The 27,850-nt window shown below is 41.3% G+C and overlaps 1 long non-coding RNA gene across 4 annotated transcripts in view; it reads right to left on the reverse strand.

Moving 5' to 3' along the window:
- Nucleotides 1-901: 901 nt before the first annotated feature.
- The window catches only part of LOC130296329 (uncharacterized), an 88,920-nt gene continuing 61,971 nt past the window's right edge, over nt 902-27,850 (reverse strand). For all 4 annotated transcript variants that reach the window (XR_008849177.1, XR_008849175.1, XR_008849174.1 and 1 more), the window contains exons 3-4: nt 23,542-23,652; nt 902-1,783 (exon numbers count right to left, since the gene is read on the reverse strand). This is a non-coding gene — a long non-coding RNA (uncharacterized LOC130296329). The remainder of the gene's footprint in view (nt 1,784-23,541; nt 23,653-27,850) is intronic.

Consider the following 27,850-nt stretch of genomic DNA (forward strand, 5'->3'; position numbering starts at 1 on the left):
CATTTATTTTAGGGCAGTGATAATATGACGATTTACTATCACACATTTGTTTTGCTCCTTTTTTAAATCATGATGATGCCAAAAAATGATGATGCCTTTGAATGTTTAGCCTTCTTACAGACACACAAGGTGACATACATGGATTAATATGGCAATTCAAGGTTAATTTCATGCACCAGTGTTTTGTTTTTTTTGCAAATAGTGTCTGTGTATAAATAGTCACTGGGAACATTTATCAAAACCTCTGCAGAGAAAAAGTGCAGGTGCATTTGCCCATAGCAAGTAATCTGATTGGTTGCTATGGGCAACTGCACCGCTCTTCCTCTACACAGGTTAAGTTCTCCCCCAATGAGTTTGTTAGCTCTCACGTGGATGCACTGAACAGGTGAGATACTGAGCCATGGGGAACAGAAAAGAACTGTCAAATGATCTGCATAACAAGGTAATGGGCCTTTATAAAGTTGGGAAAGGATATAAAAAGATGGAAATGGAAAATGGAATTGGGGGATTTGTAGTAAAAAAAAAGAAAAGTCAAACAGGAAATGCTAGTTCACAAAAAGCTAGCCATAGTGTTATGGTAATCTCACAACATAGCCATTTATACCCAAGAATCCTTCCTAAGCATGTCCATTACTGCCTGCCAGGTACCTACTAAACCTTATGGTGGATAAGCCCTTTAATAATACCAAACCATTCTGGGGAGATCTCAAATGTGTGCTTCATGAAAGACAGTCAGAGACTTTGCATGACCTGTAGGCACTTTAACAAGGTGAGTGGTCCGCTTTACCACCTGCAAGAATTTGGCACCTCATAGAAAAGTATCGCAGAAGACTAAATGCTGTAGGGGGAAAGGCATAGTATTAAGAACTAAGAGTATGTAGACTTTTGAACAGGGGTCATTTCATTTTTTATTTGTTGCCTGTTTTTGTTTATGAATGTGCCATTCTGTTATAACCTACAGTTGAATTTTTTTTATATTTGCACATAAATTTTTGACTAGTGCAAAATGTCTATCAAGTCACTTTTGAAAAAAATCACTTGAGATAAAAGGATGAATTTAGGAGACAATTCTGTACATTTATTACCAATTATCCAGGAGTATGCAAACTTTTCTATATTTTTGTACATAGAAGTCAGCATTATTTTAGTCAAATATGTATACATAGGAGGTAGGTAGTATTACTGTAGTTCCATATTTTTTTGTTTCAGGAAATTAGCAAATTTTTGGAGGAATAAGATATAAAGGAGTATACATTTTAAACACTGTTTACCAGAATATTAAAGGAACTACCGTATTTGCAAATAATCCCTTACTGGAAGTTGGTTCTTTGTTTCTAACGCCGAGATATACATATTCATGTATGGAACATAAGAAGCTCTTGCAGTAATTAGAAGCATCTGATATTTCCATGGTTACAGAAGATGGGATGTCAGCAGATATCAGTGTGATCAAGAAGTGATTACATGTTTGCTGAACTTGTAAAATAAAGAAAAATGTTATTCAGAAAGTTGGGCCTAGGAGACTCCACCGTGGAGATCTTTAAGCCGGGTGTTATTGTATCACACCTACTGTGTCTCACCCCAGCACAATGGCCACACATTACAGCAGCTTTTCACATGGAAAGTCAGTAGTATTTTGTCCAGCAGCTATTGTCTTTTACCTTTTCTCTTATTCTTCTCTGTTACAAAAAAGGAGCAGAAACTGGAGAAAAGAAGCGGTCAGGTAGATTTCTGCACAATCATTTCAAATGGGCCGAGCAAATGTAAGGACACGTTCCAGATTCTGAAAAAAATAGAGTAACAAAATAAAAACACCACTTCTTAACATGGCTAATAAGGCTAATAATGGTTGCATACTATTTTAACCAAAATTGTTGTCAACCCTATTGTATCCTCTGCTCTACTGGCAGCGTGCATGTGTGTGTATCAAAAAATGTGTCAAATGTGCCACCAATTGTACTTTGTAATGACACCAATCATTTCACCACAAAATCTACAGCAAATCCAAAAACAATTATTTGTGGGTGGAATTGAAAAAAAAATGCCATATTGTAACTTTTGGGGGCTTCCGTTTCTACACAGTGCACTTTTAAGTAAAAATTACACATTGGCCCTGATTTATCAATCATCCTGAAACCCTAATTGTCTGTTTTTCCCCCAGCAACCAATCACAGCTCAACTTTCACTTTACAAGAGCTCGTTAAGATATAAAAGCTGAGCAGTGATTGGTTACTGTGGGAAAAACTAAACAATGGTTTCAGGCTGATTGATAAGTCTCCCCCATTATCTTTATCCTGTAGGTCCATATGATTACAACATTGCCCAATTTATAGACCCAAAACATACCCACTGGTGTTGACAAGCACCAATAATAAACCGTGATCTTTAGTTTTCCATCGGTACCATTTTTGTTTTGATGGGCCTTTTTTATTTCTATACATTTTTAACCTGTTAAGGACGGTGGGCGTATCCATACGCCCCCATTTTAACCTGTTAAGGACCCAGGGCGTACCTGTGGACGCCCTGAGTCCACTCCCGATCTAAACGCTGCGTCTAAAATGAAAGTGAAACCATGCTGGTTAGCTCAGGGAGCTGTTTGGGATAGCTGCGGTGAAATCGCGGCATCCCAAACAGCTTACAGGACAGCTGGAGGGTCCCTACCTGCCTCCTCGCTGTCCGATCGCCGAATGACTGCTCAGTGCCTTATGTTTCTTATGAGAAACCAGTGATCAATGTAAAAGATCAGTGTGTGCAGTGTTATAGGTCCCTATGGGAGCTATAACACTACAAAAAAAAAGTGAAAAAAAGTGAATAAAGATCATTTAACCCCTCCCCTATTAAAAGTTTGAATCACCCCCCTTTTCCCATAAAAAAAAAAAGTGTAAATAAAAATAAAGATATGTGGTATCGCCGCGTGCGGAAATGTCCGAATTATAAAAATATATCATAAATAAAACCGCACGGTCAATGGCGTGCGCGCAAAAAAATTCCAAAGTCCAAATAGTGCCATCAATAAGTCCTATCAATGCAAAAATGGTACCGCTAAATACTTCAGATCACGGCGCAAAAAATGAGCCCTCATACCGCCCCATACGCGGAAAAATAAAAAAGTTATAGGGGTCAGAAGATGACAATTTTAAACGTATAAATTTTCCTGCATGTAGTTTTGATTTTTTTCAGAAGACAAAATCAAACCTAAATAAGTAGGGTATCATTTTAACCGTATGGACCTACAGAATAAAAAGAAGGTGTCATTTTTACCGAAAAATTTACTGTGCAGAAACGGAAGCCCCCAAAAGTTACAAAATGGCGTTTTTTTTCCCAATTTTGTCTCACATTGATTTTTCTTTCCGTTTCGCCATATATTTTTGGGTAAAATGACTGATGTCATTAAAAAGTAGAATTGGTGGTGCAAAAAATAAGCCATCATATGGATTTTTAGGTGAAAGATTGAAAGAGTTATGATTTTTTTAAAGGTAAGGAGGAAAAAAATGTAAATGCAAAACGGAAAAACCCCGGGTCCTTAAGGGGTTAAAGTCCTTAAGGACTGAGGGCGTATGGATACGCCCGTGGGAATTCTGGTCCCCGCTGCTAGCCGGTTGGGGACCGGATCGGGATGCCTGCTGAAATCATTCAGCAGGAATCCCGGCACATCGCCGAGGGGGGTCCTGAGACCCCCCATGTCGGCGATCGGAGAAAATCGCATGTCAGTTCAGACATGCGATTATCTCCAATTCCGGGCTGATCGGGTCTCTGGTGACCCGATTTCCCGGAAAGTAGGGATGATCGGAGATGTCAGTGACAGCCCCGATCATCCTAAGGGATAGGAGTGAGGTCGCAGTGCTGCAATCTCCTCCTATCCCCTGCCATTAGTCAGAACTGAGTTCTGACCAATGGCCGTGCAGGACAGGGGGTAGCCATGGAACCCCCCCCCGTTCTGCCCACCCCTGGATGTCAGGCAGAACGGGGGGGAGAAGATGGAAGCCTGTACCTGAGGAGAAGATGCGTGGGGCCCGGCGATCATCGCAGACATCCAGCGGATATCACGGCTCAGGTAGGGACTCGATGGGGGGGAGAAATGAAAGTGAAAGTGATCTTTACTGTGGCAACCACTAGGAAGGCCGGACTGCAACTCCCAGCATGCCCAGACAGCCAAAGGCTGTCTGGGCATGCTGGGAGTTGTAGTTTTGCAACATCTGGAGGGTCACAGTTTGGTGACCACTGTTACAGTGGTGCCCAAACGGTAGCCCTCCAGATGTTGCCAAACTACAACTCTCAGCATGCCTAGACCGCCCAGGCATGCTGGGAGTTGTAGTTCTGTAACATCTGTCCCTTCAGATTTTGCAATTTTCATGACATTTTTGAAAATTGCTGCTCTACTTTGAAGCCCTCTAATTTTTTCAAAAACTAAAAATATGTCCATTTTATGATGCCAACATAAAAAGTGCACTTATTGTATATGTGAATAAAAATAAAATTTATTTGGAATATCCATTTTCCTTACAAGCAGAGAGCTTCAAAGTTAGAAAAATGCAAAATTTAAATTTTCATGAAATTTTGAGATTTTTCCCCAAGAAAGGATGCAAGTAACGCCGAAAATTTACTACCAAAATAAAGTATAATATGTCACGAAAAAAAACAATCTCAGAATCAGAATATTCGGTTAAAGCGTTTTAGAGTTATTAACGCTTAAAGTGACGGTGGTCAGAATTGCGAAAAAGGGCTCAGTCCTTAAGGTGAAAAAGGGTTCAGTCCTTAAGGGGTTAAGGTAAACAAAGTGACCAAAAATATGCAATTCTGGACTTTTTCTTTTTATGTATATGCCATTGACGGTGCAGTTTAATTAACTTTATAATTTTATAGTTTACACATTTTGGCATGCAGCAACACCACATATGTTTATGTTTATTTTAGTTTAAATTTTTTTTTTTTATGGGAAAAGGGGGCTGATTCAAACTTTTATTAGGGAAGGGGTTAAAATCCCATTTATTAACTTTTTTAATTTACAAATTTTTAGTCCCCACAGGGGACTATTACTTGCAATCTTCAGACTGCATACACTGTTCAATGCTGCTCCATAGAACAGCATTAATCAGTGTTATCGGCGCTCCATTGCTCCAGGCTGCTGTTGCTTCATGGAGCATTGGAGCACCGATCGGACAGCAAGGAGGAAGGTAAGGGCCCTCTTGCCATCCTCTCAGCTGATCGAGACCCAGCCCAACTGAGCATCCAGGATTAATTTATAAGGGGAAAGGGCACAGGGCGTACATGTACTCCCTGCGTACTTAAGGGGTTAAAAGCAGTTACAAATCTTCAAGGAAATTTTTAGACATATTAGAAACCCATATGGGCCATGCCATTTAAAAACTGCACTCCTCAAAGTATTCAAAACATCAATGAGGAAGTTTGTTAACCATTTAGGAGTTTACCAATTCTTGCAGATTTTTAGTGTTAATCCAGCAGGTGTGTTAATCCAGCAGGTGTGTACAGAGAAGCAACATTTCTATATTTCCAAATTTCCAAATTTTTTTTACCGAATATTTTGTGCCCAGCTTGTGCTACTAGAGATATATACCCTATAAATGTAAGGCTTTTTACGAAATGCATTAGGAATTTTTCTATGGAATTACGTTTCTTATACTTGGATAACATGATGCTAAAATGATAAATCACTTGCTCAGTTTTCCAGCCTAGTTTGACTTTGCGGGTTTCTTCTAACGGTCGTAACATTTTAATTATATGATTGATATACCTGTGTTAAGGACTTTTTTACTGCAGGATTGCTGTATTTATTTAATGATTCAATGATATCTCGTTATAATGATTGAAAAACAATTGTTTCAAGCATGTGATGCTCCTTTAAACTCACCTGGGGCAAGTAACAGGTGTGGACAATATAAAAATCACACCTGAAAGCAGATGAAAATGAGAGAAGTTTACATAGTCTTTGCATTGTGTGTCTGTGTGTGCCACACTAAGCATGGACAAAAGAAAGAGGAGAAGAGAACTGTCTGAGGGCTTGAGAACCAAAATTGTGAAAAAATATCAACAATCTCAAGGTTACAAGTCCATCTCCAGAGATCTAGATTTGCTTTTGTCCACAGTGCACAACATTATCAAGAAGTAATCAACCCATGGCACTGTAGCTAATCTCCCTGGGCGTAGACGGAAGAGAAAAATTTATGAAAGGTGTCAACGCAGGATAGCCCGGATGGTGGATAAGCAGCCCCAAACAAGTTCCAAAGATATTCAAGCTGTCCTGCAGGCTCAGGGAGTATCAGTGTCAGCACAAACTATCCGTCGACATCTAAATGAAATGAAACGCTATGGCAGGAGACCCAGGAGGACCCCACTGCTGACACCCAGACACAAAAAAGCAAGACAACATTTTGCCAAAATGAACTTGAGTAAGCCAAAATCCTTTTGTGAAATGTCTTGCGGACAGATGAGACCAAGATAGAGCTTTTTGGCAAAGCACAACATTCTACTGTTTACCGAAAACGGAATGAGGCCTACAAAGAAAAGAACACAGTACCTACAGTGAAATATGGTGGAGGTTCAATTATGTTTTTCGGTTATTTTGCTGACTCTGGCACTGGGTGCCTTGAATGTGTGCAACTGTTTAAAAAGAGATGTGGGCTCAACCTCAATAAATCACAACCTGGGTGCCAACAGTAAATCTTAGATAGAACAATCGCCAAGCAAGAAAAAGCAAGAGCACATAGGGCAGCACACCAGCAATTATACAATACTTAATTTTATTGAATCACATGAAAAGATAAAGAAGGTGTATGCGACAAAATTAAAAACAATTAAAATGTGGGAGCCAGTAAATACGGCCTCCCTACACCACAGAGAAGGACCCCCAGTAAACTGGAGAGTCCCCTCAAGGGATACCCGCAATCCCTATGTGCAAATAACACAAATACTCCCCAATTACTTAGGACCCCAGATAAGCAAATAATGTTAAATAAATTGCACTAGTCCTGGCAGTGCCCCTGAGGAAGCAACCCTTGGTGACGGAACACGTGGGGACCGTTTCTGGGGGGACACCCGCTCCTGTACCTATTATGTGATGTATCTTTAATGCTTTTTTCTCCCTTGTGATCAGAAAGACTAGTGTTATTACCAGCTTTTGACTACGGGTATTGTGACCTTATATTTCTTAACGGTTGTTGCTTTTAATAGCTCCTTTGCACAGATACTATTATATGATTTGGAATTATTTATTACTCTGTGTGTCCAATACTGCTGCCAGGACTAGTGCAATTTATTTAACATTATTTGCTTACCTGTATTGGGGTACTAAGTATTTGTATTTGTGTTATTTGCACATAGGGATTGCGGGTGTCCCTTGAGGGGACTCTCCAGTTTCCTCCTCAGTGGTGTAGGGAGGCCATATATTTACTGGCTCCCACATTTTAATTGTTTTTAAATTTGTCACACACCTTCTTTGACTTTTTAATGTGATTCAATAAAATTACGTATTGTATAATTGCTGGTGTGTGCCCCTATGTGCTCTTGCTTTTTCTTGCTTGGCGATTGAATGTGTGCAAGGCATCATGAAATCTGAGGATTACCAACGGAATTTGTGTTGCACTGTACAGCCCAGTGTCAAAAACCTGTGTTTGTGTCCGATATCTTGGGTCTGCCAGCAAGACAATGACCCCAAATATACGCCAAAAAGAACCCAGAAATGGATGGCAATAAAGCGTTGGAGAGTTCTGAAGTGGCCAGCAATGAGTCCAGATCTAAATCCCATTGAACACCTGTGGAGAGATCATAAAATTGCTGTTGGGAAAAGGCGCCCTTCCAATAAGAGAGACCTGGAGCAGTTTGCAAAGGAAGAGTGGTCCAACATTCCGGCTGAGAGGTGTAAGAATCTTATTGATGGTTATAGGAGGTGACTGATTTAAGTTATTTTTTCCAAAGGGTGTGCACCCAAATATTAAGTTAAGGGTGCCAATAATTTTGTCCAGCCCATTTTTGGAGTTTGCTGTGATATTATGTCTAATTTGCTTTTTTTTTTCCCCTCCCTTTTTGGTTTAGTTCCAATACACACAAAGGAAATAAACATGTGTATAGCAAAACATGTGTTACTGCAATCCTTCGTAAAATGGTCATCCTGTTCACTCACACTAAACCCAATACACTGGGTTATGGTGTGGGTGAACAGGAGACCGATGTGGGGTCAGTGAGTTAAATACGTAACTTCAGTCCGGTGCGGTATCCCTCCGAAGTTCCGCTTTTATCTTCAGTGAATTGCGCACTGGAGGGTGAATTTAATAATTCATTATCACTGGTCACATGAACGCTCAGTAGGTATAAAACGCACATGTGACCAGCGACCATTAATATTCAAATTCACCCGGCGGGCCTCCAGTGCGCAATTCACCAAAGATAGAAGCAGACCTTCGGAAGGCCACCGTGCTGGACTGAAGGTACGTATTAAATTCACTGACCCCGCATCGGTCTCCTGTTCACCCACACTATAAGCCAATGTATTGGGTTCAGTGTGGGTGAACAGGATGACCGGTTTCCTTTAATTTCCATAGGCCGAGCTTGTGAGGAGTTGATTTTGCGGTCTAAACTATAGTTTTCAGTGTTGCATTTTGGGGTACATATACATTTTTCATTCATATGTGGGAGGTGAGATGATCTGTTTTTATTTTTATTTTGCTTTTATATAGTGTTACAGAAATCATATAAATGACATAACTTTATTCTGCAGGTTAATATCATTACAGCAGCACTATCTTTACAAGTTAATTTACTGCGTTTTTCAAGTAGCCATATTTTAAAAGTATTTTTTTCTGTCAAACTAATGTCTTGTTTTTTTACGTTGGTTCCAGGTCATTGGTAAATCTCTAAAGATCCTTGACAACCCTTTAAAAAACTCACAATGGAAATGTAATTTCTTAGAGAAGAATGCATATGAAATAAAAAAAGGGTTTTCTTTACAGTTTCATGCCATGTCAATAAAGATTTCTTTTTTAAATGAAAAAGTTTCTAAGTGATCTTTGCTAAGAATAAATAATAGATAAGAGAGTACAGAATAGATTATGTATATTTACATAACCTAATAAATATACCTCAATATTTGATAACCTAATAAAGTTGTCTCCTATTTACATCTGTGTCTACACGGTGGATCTTTCCAGTATGTAGTGAGCTGGGTACAGGTATTAGCATAGGGAGATAACAGTGTAATGTGGATGGAGGCAGAATCCCAAAGAACCTGTTCTGTATGAGTCAAGACAAGCAGACATTACAGAACAGATGTGCTGAGAGACAAAGACGAGCAGCAGGAGTCCGCCATTCATATTTCAGGTGCAGAGTCTTGTTCCTTAATGGAGGACAAAAGCAGGATTGTGAATCCTGTGGCCAGCTAGTGCACGTCAGGAAAATGTCTTTATGTATTACATACATATGTATATAGTATGGTAGCTCTCTACTGATAATAGCTACTAAATCTTCCTCCTCTCTGCAGAGTTACAGCAGCTTTCTCTTCTCTAGATCTCTTCTTCCTACTTCACATTGAGGTCAGCTCCAGACATGCAACCAGCAATTTATAGAACAATACAAATGGTTTTCAAAACTCCATCCACATGTACCAGGAAAATTCTGTACAGAAATGATATCACACTGCGCATTTACTCCAGTGGAAATTTCACAAGTACATATAGGTTGGGTTTTGAAATCCACTTCTATTGTTCTATAAATTGCAGGCTCCAAGTACAGAACTAGCCAAAAGAAGAGGTAGTAGGAAGAACCGCTCTAGAGAAGATAAAGCTGCTGTAACTGCAAAGAGAAGAGGAACATTCAGAAGCTATTATCAGCAGAATGCTGCTGTAGAATTATAAAGGAGGGACAGAAGCTATACAGCTTAATGGAGCACAGTCTGGGGTTATATAGAATTCTAGAGCACAGTCTGGAGTTATATAGAATTATAGAGCACAGTCTGGAGTTATATAGAATTATAGAGCACAGTCTGGAGTTATATACAATTATAGAGCGCAGTCTGGAGTTATATAGAATTATAGAGCACAGTCTGGAGTTATATAGAATTATAGAGCACAGTCTGGAGTTATATACAATTATAGAGCGCAGTCTGGAGTTATATAGAATTATAGAGCACAGTCTGGAGTTATATAGAATTATAGAGCGAACTCTGAAGTTATATAGTATTATGAAGGAGGGACTGGGGTGATACAGCTTAATGGAGCACAGTCTGGAGTTATATAGAATTATAGAGCACAGTCTGGAGTTATATAGAATTATAGAGCGAACTCTGAAGTTATATAGTATTATGAAGGAGGGACTGGGGTGATACAGCTTAATGGAGCACAGTCTGGAGTTATATAGAATTATAGAGCACAGTCTGGAGTTATATAGAATTATAGAGCGAACTCTGAAGTTATATAGTATTATGAAGGAGGGACTGGGGTGATACAGCTTAATGGAGCACAGTCTGGAGTTATATAGAATTATAGAGCCGAGTCTGGGGTTATAGAGAATTATAGAGCCGAGTCTGGAGTTATATAGAAATATAGAGCTAACTCTGAAGTTATATAGAATTATGCAGGAGGGACTGGGGTGATACAGCTTAAAGGACACCTGCAGCGTGATTAACACTTATCCCCAATCAACAGGATATTGGATAAGTGTTTGATCGAGGGGGGTCCGACCGCTGGGACCCCCTGTGATCTCCTGTACGGGGCCGCGGCTGTCCCGTGCAGGGGGCGTGCCAGCCGCAGCATGACGTTGCAGCCGGCACTCCTCCTCCATACATCTCTATGGGAGAGGCGGGGAGGCAGCGTTAGTGCCTCCCCGTCTCCCCTATAGAACTGTATGGGGACGGGGAGGAGACGGGGCATCATCGTCGACCTCTAGGTTGACGCTACGCGCCTTAGCGCTCACCATGAGCGCTAATGGCGGCGCCCCGTTCGGGAGATCGCGGGGGGTCCCAGCTGTCGGACCCCCCCCCCCGCAATCAAACACTTATCCCCTATCCTGTGGATAGGGGATAAGTGTCATACCGCAGCAGTTGTCCTTTAATGGAGCACAATCTGTGGTTATATAGAATTATAGGTTATATATTGCACGGAATGTATACAGATTCTGCACAGAATCCGCACAAACTTTGACAGTACTATTAAATAAAGTCTTTCTTTTACTGAACTGCGGAATCATGAGGAATTCCGTACCTATTTAGCAAATAATAAAAAAATGCGGAATTCTGCACAGTAGAATTCTTCCATAATGAGAACGCGGCCTAACAGGGTTGAGTTAGATAGGCTTGTGCTAGAGTGTTATAAGGGGAGTGGATGATATCAGTCACATATGATATTGATATCTCTGGAGGTTATATCAGCATCAGAACTTTATAGGAGCGGCTGATATCAGTCACATAAAGAAGGTTCTCCGCACTGGAGATATGCGAGGATCTCTACAGACAGCCTCTCCCCAACGTGCAATGGTGAGAACAGGCTTAACTGCACAGTAAATAGTCAGGAGTCCAAAGTTACACACAATTTATTGTAATACCATAACCTTATGAATTAAAATGATGTAAATTCATATACAGATACTTTTCCTCCTACAGCACCATGTTGCTGTTGCATTTGATATCATTACTTAAAAGCATCACTATTCATACACAACAAGCATGAGAATTGTATGTTGCATTGTTTATGTGCATTACTGATGAACGTGTCGTCTGTGGCACTCCAGAAATACTTTACTTATCCTGAATATTCACACCAGCTTTACACTTGAGTTTGTCTGACCCTCATCATATGATTTCTTCTGTTTGCAGAACAAACCAAGAAATAGTGTTTGTCTTGTAGGCAGCAGAAGAGCGTCTGGATGTGTGCTGGAAAGATAGCAAAGAGTGAGACAAATTCTTGCTTAAGAGGGGGATGGGAAATGTAATCTCATGTGTATTTACTGATCAAAGAGAACCTAAAACACAAGACCCTCCTTGGTTTATTTCTCCACAAAAGGATGCCATTGTTCCACATGACTATTTAAGAAATGATCTTTAGCTACAATGTAGCTGCCGGCCCTTAACATGATTATTGTTTTAGTATGAAAGTCACAGAAGTTCTGCTGTGTGTATGGACTTCTAGAGGTCGGTGCATGTGAGGCCCATGTGCTTTCACTTCCTATAGATAAAAAAAGGATAACATTGAAGTTTGTTCTCTGCAAGGGAAGGACAACCTGGAATATTTAAATACACTACATATGTCTATATCTGTACTGTGGGAATACATACTAAATACACTATAAACATATGCTGACCAGCCATAACAATAAAACCACTGACAGGTAATGTCACAAACAGATTATAAGGTGACAATGGTGTCTGAGGTGGAATATATCAAGAAGCAAGTGACCACCAGTCAGTTACTGAAGTTGGAGGTAGAAAAATGGACAAGTGTAAGGATCTGAGCAACTGTGATGAGGGACAAATTGTTAGGTCTAGATAACTGGGATTGAGGATCTCCACAATGGCTGGTCTTATGGGATGGCTCATTGTACAGTGCAACTGGAAAGTACCGTATTTTTCGTCCTATAGGACGCACCGGCATATAAAACGCACCCAATTTATAGGTGCAAAATCTAAAAAAATTAAGATTTTGAACCCAATAGTAGTCTTCAACCTGCAGACCTCCAGATGTTGCAAAACTACAACTCGCAGCATGCCCGGACAGCCGTTGGCTGTCCGGGCATGTTGGGAGTTGTAGTTTTGCAACATCTGGAGGTCCGCAGATTGAAGATCACTGCAAGGTGGCCTCCGAATTTCCTAGATTTTAAACCGACTGAGCTTCTGTGAGATGTACTGGAGAAACAAGTCTGGTTCATAGAGCAGCACCGGCTGCTGACGTCTTGATGCAGGAACAACAGGACACACATACAGTAGGTCTATGGATTCCAGGCCTTGATGTGTTAGAACATAAGGGGGCAGCACTATACTAGGTTTTAATGTTATGGCTGATTAATGTATATACCAATGTAGCAAAGCTGAGTTGGTCATATGACACTTACTGGCTCATGTATATGATATCAAGAATCAGTATAAACAGGTGAGCATGTAATATGACTGTGTTGGGTTCCTTATAGTGGGTGTCTGATAACTTGGCCCTTTGCAGAAATAGTGTGGTTTATAGTGCTATGCTGTTTATATAACTCCCATAGTGGTTTGTGAGAGCGGCATAAAGTGCAGAAAGCAGCCTGTTAGGCTGTTTTTAGCTTCCCGACCACATTCAGCCACTGCAAGCAAGGCAGATAGAGCTGGGGGGGGAGTTCTTGTTATAGGGATTGGTGCAGATGCCTTATCCTTGTAGTTGGAAATCTTATTATTGTAGTGTTTAATACCCATCATGGGAGGGAATACACATGGATATATTTGCATGTATGTTGCTTCCTTCTTCTCAGCTCTGCTATTCAAGTGTAAAAGATCTGCTACCAGTATGCTCCATCCCTCAGTGGCTGCAGATGAATAACTAGTTCTGCTGCTGTTTGCATTCGAAAGGTTCAGTTTACAGTCAATAAAGTGGAGCAGGGGGTATTTCTGACTTAGGTATTATGTATTGTAGTTACACCCTTCATCTGATGGTGAAAATATTAGCATACTTAATGAACTAATGTATTACTACACACAATATAATATTCAAGTAAGCATAGTGGGGCAGATTTATTATGAGTAATTCCAAGGGCTGTATTAGACCTGAGCAGGCCCCAATAATGTGCCCTGATCTTGTAGATCGGAACTTGTTTAATGAGCATTTACCGGACCACACAAATACTGGACTAATCGTATGCTCCTTTCCTTGGATCATTCGTTGACGGCACATCCCTTATTACATATAAAGATGTGTGACTGACGAACAAGGATTGTTTATCATGCTAAAACAATGAGATCAGACAATAAACAAACAAGCTGATCAAGCTCGACAGCAGATCGCTGGTCCTATTACACAGTGCAATATTTGCCTGTTTGGCCGATAACTGCCCTGTGTATTAAGGCCCCTAATGTAAATAAATTAGAGAAAGTACTAGTGTAAGTTTAGACCATCTCCTAGTAAAAACTTTCTTTAAAGAAAAATTTGGGCCCACACTAGAGTCAAACTGAAGCAATGTCCCGTGTTCAGCATAAAAGTGTCTAAAAACACAAATATAGCCATGTAGCGCTATAGAGAAAACCACATTAGCACTGAATCTTTACACAATCTTATGGACATGTTTTTGGATGTTGCATGGACCTGAAGTAGACTTCAGGTGTATTTTATAATGTTACAGCCTGTAAGATTCAGTATTAGGCTACATTCACACGGCAGAATTCTGCATGAATGTTCTGCACGGATATTCCGCAGCAGCAGAGTCCCATTGATTTCAATGGGATTCTGCTGCTCTGTGCACACGGCAAAATTCCAGCAGCAGCAACATCTGCCGTGGAAATCCTGATTCCGGTGTCCGCAAAAACAATGAACCTGTCTCTGCGGATTCCGCTCGGAAATGCACTGCCGTCTATGAGACCCTGTCTGTGAAATGTCTGCATGAAGTTTTTTAAGCGGAAATTCCACCGTATAAACATAGCCTTAGGCTTAGGAGGGGAGGGAGGAAGGATTGGGCTGTTACACTAAAACCTAGCACCAGCAGAGCTCAGAATGACTAAGTGCTGGGAACTTATAAAGACTTCCCTAAAACGCAGGAACATTGCCCACTGACTGCTGCAACCCCTAGCTGAGATGAAATTCACAATTATTTATTGTTATCCCATCACATTAGGGACACAGGAGTCTTCCTCTCATGATTCTTATTTATTAGCCACATCGGAGTGCTGCTGCAAAAAGTGTCTCCCACCCAAGAAGTCGATCACCAATTGTTCCATGTAACACCACCTGCATTTTATCACTGTGGGTGGCAATGGGCAAACAGTCAATAAAGGAGCTATCCTAACATTATAGCTTATCACCTCTACTGGATATGTATCTGGTCTGTTGAGTCTGACCACTGGGCCCTCCAATCACCCGAAAGAAGTCCATTGTCCCCTAAAGAAATGGAGAAGCAGCATGCATGCTTATGTGCAGCTCCATTCATACAGGGGTGCAAACCACACCATTATCATGATCATTGGGGGTCCCTGCACTCAGATCCCCAATAATCAGGTTCTCATCTATTCTGTGGATACGTTCTAAAGAGCTAAAACATGTAAGTCATGAAAGTAGTTATTGAGTATAAAAATAAATAGCAAATTCTTACAGGCTGCTCTGTAGACACAGTAAACATTAAGCAATGGCGGCCATGATGATGCATTACAGAGCAATATTGCAGCTAATGTTCACCTGTGGATTTACACATGTGGAATGTTGGATTTTTTGTGATTATATTAGAATCTTATTCTTACATAATTTTCTATTAAAATCACACCAGATATTATGTAAGTTTGCACCACACATTTCTTTAATGCGTTTAGTGAAAATTGTGACAAACATCATAAGATAGATGCAATGTGAAAATAAACCCCAAAGCTTCATCTGGTCATGGAGTTTTTTGCAGGTTTTTCCCGTTCAGGATATAAAATATGGTAGTAGGAAGTTACCAATAAAAAAATATATATTATTTTCCAGTGACAAGGGCATTTTTTAGGGGAATCCTAGGCATGCTCTAGGTGTGACCTACATGATCAACTAAAATACACATAAAATTTCCTACCACCACTCACTGTAAAAAATGCAATGAATTTGTCTACCACCAACTCCACAGGGGCAGATTTATCAAAATGTGTATAGAATAGGAGTTGTGGAGTTGCCCATAGCAACCAGATGGCTTTTTTTTTTATTCACAGGCCTTTTAAAAAAATTAAAGATTGGTTGTTATTGGCAACTGTTCCACTCTTCCTCTGCTAAGTTTTTTTTTGTTTTGTTTGTTATTTATTCTTACATTTTTTATTGATATTTCATCATATACAATTAACCTTAACATATTCTATGTACATTTAAATACTCACATACTTCCGTACATTTATACTTACTCCCTTCCACCCTCTAATTATCACAATATGTATCTCCCACTCCGTGGTGCCCCTGTCTTCTATATCTTGCTCTCCTTTTTCTTTTGATGTGATTTGCAGTTTATATATTAACTCTCTCTTTTTATACCTTTCCAATGTTTAATGGAGACTTTCTATTTCTCCCCTGCATATCCTCCATAGCTCCCACTTTTTGTAGAAGGATATACTTTAATTTTTTCCTATAGCTATTATTTCTTCTAGTTTGTAACAGTGTTGTATCGTATTTAATATTTCGTTCACTTCAGGAGTCTCCGCTTGCTTCCAATATCTACAAAGAATTGGCTTCTCCACCACTAGGATCTTACATATCAAAAATCGCATTTTTACTGGGTAGGTTTGAATTTGTATTAATAACAGCACTTTTTGTGGTGTCAATCTGCTTGAAAAATGGGTAATATTTGCTAATAACAATTTTACTTTATGCCAATATTCTTGGGCATTGCCATAAAATGTGCATAAGGGAACCTATCTTCTGACAACCTCGCCAGCATTTTTCTGAATTTGCAGAAGACATCTTATGGAGCTTATCAGGAAAGTAATACCACTGTAAATTAGTTTTAACAATAGCTTCTATATGTGGTACGGCTATCAATGATGAGTGGGCCAGCTTAAACGCATAAGTTCACTCTTGATCCGTGTATGTTTGTAAAATATCTCTTTTCCATGCTAAATATGGCCCTGAAACTTAAAGGGGTACTCCGGTGCTTACACATCTTATCTGCTAGCTGCCACGCCCCCTCCCATAGGCTTGCATTGAGGGGCAGAGCGTGACGTCACACAGGGACAGAGGCGTGACGTCACACGCCGCCGGCCGTGTGGTCGCCGGTAATAAGACCCGGAGCGAACACGCTTCGGGGACTGATTACAAACGGGGTGCCACGTGCAAGATCCCGGGAGTCCCCAGCGGCGGGACTCCCTCGATCAGGCATCTTATCCCCTTTCCTTTGGCTAGGGGATAAGATGTGTAAGCACCGGAGTACCCCTTTAACTGTTGAAACTTAGAATGGTTATTCATTTCATCATAAATTTGCCATGTTCCTTTCAACGTTAAGTTATTTAAAAATATGAAAACAAAATCGGAGAACAATAACATGGAGTAGCTTTGTTAGTTTCCAAAAAGTGCCTAATTCTAAGATGTCCAAATGTCTCCCGTGGCCGCAGAGCAAATTTACTCTGAAGTTCTGAAGAAATGGTATTATCTTGTCTTTTATGTATAATTGTTTAATTTGTGTTATACCCATTTTTATCCATCCCCGTAGATCTAAATCTGCAATTTTACAAGGGAGAAATTGCAAGGGAGTATAATCCCTATATATCATTGAGGTATATCCAACTAGTTTATGACTTATCTACCAGCAGCGTATACCATTGACCATCAATGGGGTCACATCTTTCATTTTTCCTCCTTTCCAAAATGTAAAAAAGAATAAGCAGCGTGTGTCCCTATTCCCAACATATGTCTGCTCAATCTGCACCTAGTGAATGTCATACGAGCGTGTCCACCAGGCCTTGATTTGCGCTACTACTGTCGCTATATAATAATGGAAATCATTAGGTAGACCCAGGCCACCCACTCCTATTCTTGGTCATCATGGCGTATTTTATTCTGGGTTTGTAATTTAACCAAATATACCTATTTATCATTATTTTAAACTTCCTAAAAAAGGATGTTGGAATCCTGATTAGGAGAATTCTATATAAATAAAGGAGTTTTGGTAACAGCATCATCTTAAATGCTGCGATTCTCCCAAGTCAGGACACTTCTAATTTCTTATATTGTTCCAGTTCTAGTTGTAGTTGTTTAATAAATGGTATATAATTAATTTCATATAAAAGATCAAATGGTCTTGTAATCCAGATTCCCAGATATTTAATTTGAGTTGTTTGCCAGTCTAGTTGGTATGTGAGTTTCAGTAGTGATTTAGTTGCAGTCGGGAGATTCATGGAGACGATTTAAATTTTATTAATGAGTAATATGAAATTAATCAAAAATTATCTTATAAGGGTTAAGGGTTCTATGGATAGTATAAAAATTAATAGGGACAGGGGGCAACCCTATCGGGTTCCATTGGAGGTTTCAAAAACTTCAGAGAGTGTTCCATTAATGTATATATATTTTTTTTTTCTATATTTTGAATAAATCTGAGAGGAACCTCATATACAAAGTAAGAAACATAGAGTTAAGCTATAATTTTTAATGTTTTTAATCCCAATAATACACATGGTATAATTGCTTTTTTTAAAGGGGTACTCCGCCAGAAAACATTCCATCCCCTATCGTGATGTCATGCCACGCCCCATCCATTCATGTCTATGGGAGGGGGCGTGATGTCTAGTATGTAGCCGTCATGCCTTCTCCCACAGACATGAATGGAGGGGGCGTGGTGGCTGTAGTTGCCAGTCATCCGGCACGGACCGGAGTTCGCTCCGTGCACCGGATGACTGGGATGCTGCAGGGGAGATTGCGGGGGTCCTCACCTGTGGGATCCCCATGATTAGACATCTTATCCTCTATTCTTTGGATAGGGGACAAGATGTTTTCCGGCAGAGTACCCCTTTAAAGTATTTTTTTATACATGTTTTTGTTTAACACAATTTTATTCTGCTCATTTTATGGGCATTTTTCATTTCATGCAAATCAGGTTTTTGCTTTCAACAAGCACTGTTACGTGTTTATTGTAAAACTCACGTTTCTGAAGACAGGAAAACCGGTGGATGTGGATCCACTGGACCTGTGTGGCAGATGACTTGGACTGTACCAGGGAGCAGAGTCTAAGGTGCCACTGGTTTTAACCAGAGCACGCCGCAAAGCGGGATGGACTTGCTGCTGCAGGCAGCACCCAGGTCCCTACCCCTGCCACGGCTCTACCACACAGGCGGGTGAGGAGATGCGAGGCACAGCAGGGATAAGGCAACTCGTAGTCTGGATAGCAGAAGGTCAGGGCAGGCGGCACAGAAGCATAGACAAAGCGAAGCAGGAGTTCAGTAGGCAGGCGGCCGGAGACTGGTGTGGGGACAAGATTCTTCTGAGAGAACCGGTTTATGACAAGAGGCTTGAGGAGAGAGATGTGAAAGGAATTGGGAATACGTAACGTAGCAGGCAGATGGAGTTTGTAGGAGACAGGATTGATCTTTTGTAGAATCTGGAAGGGACCAAGGTAGCGAGGACCAAGCTTGTAACAGGGGATCTTGAAGCAGATGTACTTGGATGAAAGCCACACCATGTCACCAGGAGAGAAGGACAGAGGAGGTCTTCTAGCTTTATCCGCTTGCACTGGAGGTGGATTACACTAATGAGCATACTGGCCCTTTACATCTTAAAGCTCCGGCGCGAGCGCCCTAGGGGACGGGTCACGCGCGCTGGAGCAGGGGGGCAGGAGAAATGACGGAGAGTGACAGCCCAGTTGGCAGCAGAAGGTAAGGGAACCATGCGGCCAGCGTGTGTGGCCGGAGCGCATAACTTAACATTTATGCACAAAAACATGTTCACACAGGTTTGTTTTTAGGCGGATTTTGAAGCATTAGACAACCCTATTAAATCTCAAAATACTTATTTTATGAACATTTTTGTCAATGAGTTTAATAGGAAAACACTGCACAGTTTGCATGTTTTTCGTATTTTTCTTTAAAATAACATATACTTAATTTGGTCATAATGCATTTGTTTTAGGAGCACCACATGTAAATGCATAACAATACTTGAAAATTGCAAGCAAAGGCCTAATTTGTATAAACACTTGAAAAATGCCCATGAAATGCACTGACTGACTGAAAATTAGGAATACGAACATTTTGCAGAAAGCTATTAAAAATTCTTCAAAATTTGAGGCTCATTTTGTTTGCAAACACAAGCTTATTTTTGAGCCTCCAGATATATTGTGTGAAGATAGCCTTAGGCCCCTTTCACATTGCCGTTGTTCCCTGTCGAGAACGGCCGCCAAAGTCTCTCTTTTTTTTCCCTGACTTTAACTGTCGTTCTCATGACGAGCAACGGGGAACAATGGACCTGGCAGCTCCTAATTACTATTATGAGGGATGCCGGGTGCCGTTATGAATAGCGGGAGAAAAAGATGGCACATGTAGTAATTTTTCTCACCCCATTCTGCCCGGCAGTGTAAAAGAAGCCTTAGGCTAGGTTGACACTGTGGAATTTCTAGACAGAATTTCTTCCAGAGATCGAGCCGGCGGCACTAGGACCGAGCAGACTGTATTGCTGCCCCCATAGACTGCAATGCATTTCTGGGTGGATCTTTTGGGAAATCTGCTCAATAACAACAAAAATGTGGCATCAAATGGCAGGAGGTGCTCAACCCCTAATGCAGTTGTGCATATATATTGGGGGAGCAGATCCTACCCTTGTGGTCCGTTGCTAAGGGCGATCCCCAGCATAAAGATGCATACAATGGAGGATTCCTGCAGCAGACCACAAGTACCACTATGGTATCCTAACCTGATAAAAAGGTGAGGATGTATAACAATTAGAATAATACAAAACAGGAATTTAAGTGCACTACTGTGGTAGATGTAAACAATGACATTGGCCTCAAATTCTGCTCAGAAATGCATTGCCATCTATGGGGACGGCAATGTAGTGCGCGCGTTCCTAGCGCCGCCGGCTCAATCTCAGGCAGAAATTCTGCCCAGAAATTCCACAGTGTGAACCTAGCCTTAGGCTAAGTTTCCACTTGTTTTTTTTGTAGCCCAAAAAAACCTTTAAGTGGAAATTGCATTTTTGGCCCCTTTGAAGTTTTTTCAAAATTTGTTGGGTACCAAAAAAAAAAAAGATGCAGTAGTGATGGCAACATTTTTTTTTAACCAAAACTATATTTTTTATAGCAAAATTTTTATTAATTTTTAAACAGGGATCAATTTATGTGGGCAGGCAGGGCACTAAAAATGTAGCCGACAATAATAAAAATGTAGTGTGTGTGTTTCACTTTTTTTTTCTTTTTTTTTTTTAGGTAGTACTACTACTCCCAGCATGGACATGGAACACACTGTTCCATGATGGGATTAGTAGTTTCTGTACTAATAGACAGACTCCTGACACCCGCTGTGATCCTCCTGTATAATGTATAGATGAGGCTGGCCGCTCTTCTATGGTCCCCTGCACTGCCATATATATAAACCTATTCATGTTTCCCGCAGAGAGTTGTGATTGGCTGGAACCATCTGGCCAATCACAACTCTCTAGCTATGAATAGGTGTATATATACATAAGTGGAAACTTAGCCTTACACTGCAAAAAAGAAAACCCTCTTAAAACTACATGTGAACATAGCCTTACAGTATATTAACAAACAACACTGAATTGAAATACAGTGGGTCATACAGTCAAAATCCCTGTGTAGCCCCAGCCTTATGGAGCAGTCCTCAGGTTAACAACCAATGCGAAGGCCTGACCATGTGTACACAAGACCTGAAGATTCTCATTCATAACAAATTTAGGTCTGTATGGATCCTTCAGACCTTCACTAAAAATAAAAATCATTCTGCAGACCCCCACTTTTCTCTATGTTGCTTCTCTGATCACGATGTATACAGTCAGTCATAGTGATCAGATCCAAGTATGATGGGAAATGTTATATCTCTTTGATAGGTCATCGCATTCTGAGCCTGAAAGCTTTATGTAGACAGGCCCTGATGTACTGCTCTCCTTCTCATTGTACATCTACCCTCTGAGCTTCTTAATATTACTGCCTGGGTTATATTACACCCTACAGCAACATCTGCTCCTCGCAGCACTTTGTATGCAGATGAGGTTAGAGCTGTGAGAACTAGTATACACTGTGTATATAGCTGAGAGCTGTGAGTACTAGTATAAACTGTATTTCTAGCTAGTAGTTGTAAAGACTATTACATACCGTATCTATAGCTAGGAGTTGTAAAGACTGTTATATGCTTTTTCTATTGCTGTGAGCATGAAAAGTCTCATGAAAAAGCTTCAGAACAGAGCATTTCTTATAGGCTGTCCCTGTATATATTAGCAGCCCCTTTTAGCTAGTAGCAACAGACCCCCTGTGGGTAGTAGCACCCCCCTGTAGGTAGTAGAAGCCCCCTAATATCCTATCCCACTAGATTACTACACCTCTTCTAGCCCCTCCCCCTTCCAGATCTACCCCTTCATTGCACATTTACCTGACTCGCTCTTGTCTTGGCAGCTATCACACTGCCTCACAGGGGCTGGGATGACATTTTTTTTGCACAAGCTCAGCAACACACACATATACTGCATGTTACATGCTTTTCTTGCTTGAACTAGTTCAGTAGAATAGTGCAAAAGACTGCACACAGGGTAATAAGACTATTAAAAAGTTTAGTGTATGTGCAAGGACTTGTAAATGTGCACTGAAAATACAGTGTGAAATGAGCCTTGGCTATCTCAGGGGTTCACTAAGAATTCTAATTTTGGATTTTAAATGTATTAAATTGTGAAATTTACTAATCCAGAAAAACTAAACATTTCTGCTGAGTTTTTTATGATTTCTGACATCAGGAACAGCAGCCATAACTTTACCATCCCCTTTACCAATACCTTTGTACACAGCCAAAAAAGGTAATTTATTATTAATTCACAATTTGCAGTTCCCTCATTGAGCGTCAAATCTTTCTTTAAAAGGGGTTGTCCAGAGACAGGAATGTTTTATTATTTTGCTGGAGGACATGTTAGTAGGTATAGTCTCCTCCACAGATATCCTACAGCCCACAATATGATGTCTCCTGCTACCCACTGATGCATCATTTAAGTAGGAACTGCTTGTTCAGCCAATCACAGACTAAGAAGAAACATTGCCAGTGATTGGCTGAGTTGGCAGCTCCTGGGAAGACAGCTTACCAAAAGGAACCAGCAGGGCGACATCAGACCAGGAACTGTAGGGGATCAGGGTAGATGGGTAAAGTTTTCATGGTTAATCAGTTAGCAGGAGAGAGATGAAGCGCTGGCACATACGAAACTAAGCAGCCACTGGTACGTGTAGCGACAGACAGGACGGGACTCATGTGTAGCCTGTAGCGGTGTGCGTAGCCAAGCAGAGAGCACAATGCAGAAACAAAGAACAAACAAAAGCCGCACTCACCATCCAGGTCTTTATTGCAATCCGGTAATGCCAGCGATGGTTACAGGTGGGGGAGCTGGGTGGAGGACAGGAACCCGGAACAAGTTGTTTCGTGCGTCTAAGCGCACTTCCTCTTCCAGCTAGAGGAAGTGCGCTTAGATGCACGAAACAACTTGTTCTGGGTCCCCGTCCTCCACCCAGCTCCCCCGCCTGTAACCATCGCTAGCATTACCGGATTGCAATAAAGACCTGTATGGTGAGTGCGGCTTTTGTTTGTTCTTTGTTTCTTTTAATGGTTAATATTTGCCTAGCAAAATATAAATAAATTCCCTTTCCCAGACAACCTCTTTAGGTATTTAAAATTCAGTCTGCTTTCTAACCCATATAATGGTACCATCTGAATTTTACCTTCACAACCATGTAGAACTTGCTGGATCACATGCTGACAGGCCTCGGGTGTTGCAATAACCCCAAACATCAATCACTTGTATCTGAAAAGACCTTTATGGCTTGGAAGCTCTGTAATGATGGTGGAAGTCAAGGTCAATTCAATTTAGTGATAGCCCCATTGCAAATCCAATTTACTGAAAACAGCTACCCCATTCATCCCATACAGAACATTTTCAATAGCAAATATTGGGTGCAGTAACTAAGCAAAACTCCAATAGCACATATCAAGTATGCATTGGGTTACAAAAGTTCTGGTGGTAACTTTTGATCCACAGGTGTTCTCATCTGCTTACATGCAGTTCAATTCAAAGATGAAAATCATTCAATCTTCCAATCCAAAAAAAAAAATTTTAATTTAAGATGTTACTGTTATTTAAAAAAATGTGAAAAAGCTGAGCATGATTTTCTCTCTCATTCCTGCAGGAGAGGGCTCTATAGAAAGTCTGTAAACCTGAATCCTGAAGAGACGAGTGAAAGGGAAAAATCAGTGTCCAGCTGATGGGTTCTACCCATTTGTTGTAGCGATTGGTGGGGGTTTCAACACCAAGATCCCCAGCGATCAAAACTTAATGTCTCTTTAACATGTCATAATTTTTTGTGTTTCTTTGACCACTTGAACATGAATGAACACGCATAGATGTCTATGAGATGGCGCATTCCTGTGCGGTCCTAGAGACGGCATATTATGCCCACGCCCGCATTTTGCAGAATGTCCGCAAAGATTTTCAGCGCATACATTCAGTAGTGTGAACATAGCCTAACACTTCAAATTCTTCTTGATTTATGAAAAGAAGAGACAGAATGTTGAACTTTGCATTGACTGCATTGGTCTGATGAGTACACCTAGTTCTACAGCCGTTCTGAGGCCTGGAAGAAGGGTTCCTTTCACGTAAACAACAAAGAACTCAGTTTTAAGTGTCAACCGGTAGGGTATTTGGAAAAATGTATAACATTTGCCAAACTGAAGTAGAATAATGGAGCAAGGCCATATGAAAAGACAAGCACAAAACAGTGCAAATAGGTCCAGAATAAACCAGGACTTTAAAGTCTACGGGGAGATTTATCAAAACCTGTCCAGAGGAAAAGTTGCTGAGTTGCCCATAGCAACCAATCAGATTGCGTCTTTAATTTTTTACAAGGCCTCTGCAAAATGAAAGAAGCGATCAGACAGGTTGCTATGGGCAACTCAGCAACTTTTCCTCTGGACAGGTTTTGATAAATCTCCCCCTACGTCACCAATCTCAATGTACACTGCTCAAAAAAATAAAGGGAACACTAAAATAACACATCCTAGATGAAATACTTTCATCTTTACATATTTGAATGTGCTGAAAGCAAAATCACACAAAAATTATCAATGGAAATCATATTTATCAACCCATGGAGGTCTGGATATGGAGTCACACTCAAAATCTAAGTGGAAAACCACACTACAGGCTGATCCAACTTTTATGTAATGTCCTTAAAACAAGTCAAAATGATGCTCAGTAGTGTATGTGGCCTCCACGTACCTGTATGACCTCCCTACAATGCCTGGGCATGCTCCTGAGGAGGTGGCAGATGGTCTCCTGAGGGACGTCCTTCCAGACCTGGACTAAAGCATCCGCCAACTCCTGGACAGTCTGTGGTGCAATGTGGCATTGGTGGCTGGAGCGAGACATGATGTCCCAGATGTGCTCAATTGGATTCAAGTCTGGCCGGGCCAGTCCATAGCATCAATGTCTTCCTCACGCAGGAACTGCTGACACACTCCAGCCACATGGGGTCTAGCATTGTCTTGCATTAGGAGGAACCCAGGGCCAACCGCACCAGCATATGGTCTCACAAGGGGTCTTAGGATCTCATCTCGGTACCTAATGGCAGTCAGACTACTTCTAGCAAGCATATGGAGGGCAGTGCGAAAGAAAAAGAAAAGCCACCCCACACCATTACTGACCCACTGCCAAACCAGTCATGCTGGAGGATGTTGCAGGCAGCAGAATGTTCTTCACGGCGTCTCCAGACTCTGTCATGTCTGTCACATGTGCTCAGTGTGAACCTGCTTTCATCTGTGAAGAGCACAGGGTGCCAGTGACGAATTTGCCAAACTTGGTGTTCTCTGGCAAATGCCAAACGTCCTGCACGGTGTTGGGCTGTAAGCACAACCCCAACCTATGGATGTCGGGCCCTCATACCACCCTCATGGAGTCTGTTTCTGACCTTTTGAGTGGACACATGCACATTTGTGGCCTGCTGGATGTCATTTTGCAGGGCTCTGGTAGTGCTCCTCCTTGCACAAAGGTGGAGGTAGCAGTCCTGCTGCTGGGTTATTGCCCTCCTACGGCCTCCTCCACATCTCCTGATTTACTGGCCTGTCTCCTCGTAGCACCTCCATGCTCTGGGCACTACGCTGACAGACACAGCAAACCTTCTTGCCACAGCTTGCATTGATGTGCCATCCTGGATGAGCAGCACTACCTGAGCCACTTGTGTGGGTTGTAGACTCCGTCTCATGCTACCACTAGAGTGAAAGCACCACCAGCATTCAAAAGTGACCAAAACATCAGCCAGGAAGCATAGGAACTGAGAAGTGGTCTGTGGTCACCACCTGCAGGACCACTCGTTTATTGGGGGTGTCTTGCTAATTGCCTATAATTTCCACCTGTTGTCTGTTCCATTTGCACAACAGCATGGAAATTGATTGTCAATCAGTGTTGCTTCCTGAGTGGACAATGTGATTTCACAGAAATGTGATTGACTTGGAGTTACATTGTGTTGTTTAAGTGTTCCCTTACAAAATACAACTTCACAATCTGACTTGGTCTCTGTATCTGTTTTCAATATGCTAAGCCTGTAGATCACGCAGTTCAATGGTTCTTGCAATCTCCTGCAGACTGGGAAGAGTCAGATTATAGCTTCTCTTTCTGAGGTACAAAGAGGTGCATTCCTCAATGACCTGATCTCTCATTATTTCCTTTGTTATAGCACCCACATAACCAGGTCACATATTTGTCAGTGGTTTTCCCACTTCTTGTATTGTCTGCCTAAACAAATCATGCTGGTGTGGTCCCCAGAAACATCAAAAGTTCCAATAGATGATAAATGAAGAAATGATTTCCTCCTCTTTGTCTATACGTAGTGTATGGACATGGGTTAGCAGGCCAAGACGTCAGCATGCTGATTTAGTCTCCAGCTAGGCAATACACTGACTGAAACACAGTATACAGTGGGATTACATAAAAACTGTAAAAACAAAATTTGGTTTCGCCCATAACAACCAATCACAGCTCACCTTTCATATCTCAACACGCTTTAGTATAGTGAAATCTGAGCTGTGATTGGTGTCTAGGGCAAAACCAGACAGATTTGTTGTCACAGTTTTATTTATTTCCCTCATTGCGTAGCCACAAATGGTTAATCCCACTAAAAGCAGCTAATCCGCGACACACAAACCTGTAAAACCATTGCAACATTTTTGCCATGAATCTCTTCCAAATTGGAATTGGATTTTCCTTACAGAAAGCTCAATCGTGTGAATAAAACACATTGCTGCCCATATACTATAGCCAACAGCAACCAATGGTGATATGAGTGGTGACTCTCTGTGGAGTATATCAGTACGTTATATGGAACAGAGAAAGAAGTCAGCTGTCATTTTCTAAACGATAGTTGACCAGGAATAGAAAAGCAGAGCTACTTTCATCCAAAAACAACAACTCTTCTGTCCTCAGGTTGTGTGTGGTATTACAATTTGGCTCCATTTACTTCAATGAGATTGAGCTGCAATACCAAACACAACCTGTGGACAGTGTGGTGCTGTTTTTGAATGAATTAATGCTGTGTTTGTTAATCTGGATAACCCCTTTAATTGTAAAGAAACTAAACTAGCTGAAATTAAAAGCAGATTTCCTCCCAAAGTAACAAAAGCTTTTGCGAACTTTTGCAGTCTTTAACCCGATAATGACCACCGACGAATATAGACGTCCAGGTTGGCGGCCGTTCCCGCACCTGGATGTCTATACTCGTCCATTATTCTCGTGGGTGCTGCCCAGTGCACCCACGAGATCGCGGCAGGGACTCGGCTGTATCACACAGCCGGGAACCTGCTGCACTGCCAGGACCGAAGTAAACTTCGGTCCCGGCAGTTTTAACCCTTACAGCCGCGGTCGGAAGTGACCGCGGGCTGTAAGTGTTATGACAAAGGGAGGGAGCTCCCTCTGTCACTCCTGCAGCACCCCGCATCGCGATCGCGGGGTGCTGTGTGTGGCCGCGGCTGTCCGGGACCTGC

Source organism: Hyla sarda, chromosome 12, assembly GCF_029499605.1.
Source record: "Hyla sarda isolate aHylSar1 chromosome 12, aHylSar1.hap1, whole genome shotgun sequence".
NCBI classification, from domain to species: domain Eukaryota; kingdom Metazoa; phylum Chordata; class Amphibia; order Anura; family Hylidae; genus Hyla; species Hyla sarda.